This window comes from Oryx dammah, unplaced genomic scaffold (assembly GCF_014754425.2).
Source record: "Oryx dammah isolate SB20612 unplaced genomic scaffold, SCBI_Odam_1.1 HiC_scaffold_6, whole genome shotgun sequence".
Lineage (NCBI taxonomy): Eukaryota > Metazoa > Chordata > Mammalia > Artiodactyla > Bovidae > Oryx > Oryx dammah.
The window spans coordinates 8,813,989-8,815,795 of NW_024070190.1; positions in this window are offsets into that span (position 1 = coordinate 8,813,989).

Consider the following 1,807-nt stretch of genomic DNA (forward strand, 5'->3'; position numbering starts at 1 on the left):
GGGTGGCATCACTGGCTCAATGCACATGAGTTTGAGTAAGCTCCAGGAGTTGGTGGTAGACAAGGAAGCCTGGCATGCTGCAGTCCATGAGGTCGCAGAGTTGGACATGACTGAGTGACTTAACTGAAATTTACTTTTTAAATAATTAAACTAAATTTTATAATTTTGAAGAACTTTAGATTTTAAAGAAAGAATTAGAATACAAACAGATCATGAGGGAAGTTTCCTAGTTAGCATCTTAATTGAAACCATTATACTTATATTCAAAATTATATATATATATATATTTTAAAAAAAAATTATGTTACATTTCCTTATCAAATATTTTTCCTATACTTATGTAATCCACTTCAGGGAATAATTTTCCATCTGAACCAGGCTTAAGAGTGTTATCCTTAAAGCAAACTTCTGTTTTCCAAATAGTATCATTCCATTGGTACATTATTACCCGGAGACCTCCAATACTTTGTTTCCAAGCAGTGGAAAGTCATTTCTTCAGGACCGAGAGCTGGTCTCTTCATATTAGGTTGCAATAGGGCAATTCCTGGAGGAAGTTTTCCTCCTCTTTGGACAGAGAGGGAAAGACATTCGGGAACTCAGGACTCAGAAGGGAGACTGGGTTTATGCAAGCCAAGCTTTCCATCCTGGAGGCAGTAGTTGTGTCCTCTGTGAGAGAAGGATCTTTGGATATCTTTCTGGCTCCAAGTGTACCTGAGCACAGCCACAGATTCAGCCCCTTCAGAGGCCTCTGCATCCGGGTTCAAGAGCCCAGGGGGGGTGATGGATCTATCCTTTGCTATGTCTAGGCACCTGCTGTCAGGGATTATGACAGGTGAGCAGTGCGCTTCAGGAGAGCTTGAGAGAAAAATCAATGTGGGTGACGCTAGGCAGCCTGCGCTCTAGGCCCGAGCAAGGTTCCCTGAGCCTCCTGTGCCAGCATGGACTTAAAAAACATTCACAACCAAGAAGTTGAGAATTATGTTCACTTTTAGGACTTAAGCCTGAGAGGTAGCATCTCAAGTGACCCTGAGAGAAATGCTCAGAGGAGGCAAGGGCAGGAGCCAAGTTATATAGAAGTTTTGCAACAAAGGGCGGGTAGTCTGAACATCAAAAGAATATTTTAAATTAAAGGAAAACCAGAGAGTATCTCACATTAAGGAGTTTAGTGCATTTCTGTGTATGGGAAGATGGAAGATTCTGGACTCAGGGAAATCATTCCTTTGATATACACCGCAGCTATCTGGGGCCGGTATCCTGAGTTTCCTCAGGGCTCACCACAGGGAGGGACAGTATTTTGATGGCTGCTAGATGGCGGGTATTCTTTTCCTTGTTGAGTGTCCTCAGGGCTCACTGGCTCACACTGGAGGGCTGTAATCGCTGCTGACTATGACATGTTTGTTTCCTGATATGGCAGGAGATATTCCATTTCTCACCAGGGCCTGTGGAGCCCTGAGGTTTCCTGAGCTAGATGGAAACATCTTAAAATTTTCACTTTAATGTTGGGGAACAAGGAGGGCCAGGACTCTGAAAAGAGACCTATGGGGAGGCATTGTCTCGTCTGGGGAACAACAGCCAGAGTAACGGGAGGTTCATGGAAGATTCCAAGGACAACACTGGGGTCCTCTTCAGGACGGGACAGGACCACGATCAGAGAAGCAGCTGGCCTGCATGTGAGCAGAGGCTTACCTGTTCAACTGGACTCCTGGTGGGTGCACATGTGAGGCTGTTAGACTTGTGATCTGCTGCACAGTTCTGCCAATGTGTGAGCAGCCACCGAAATGCCAACCTGTTCCCCCAGGCATCTGGC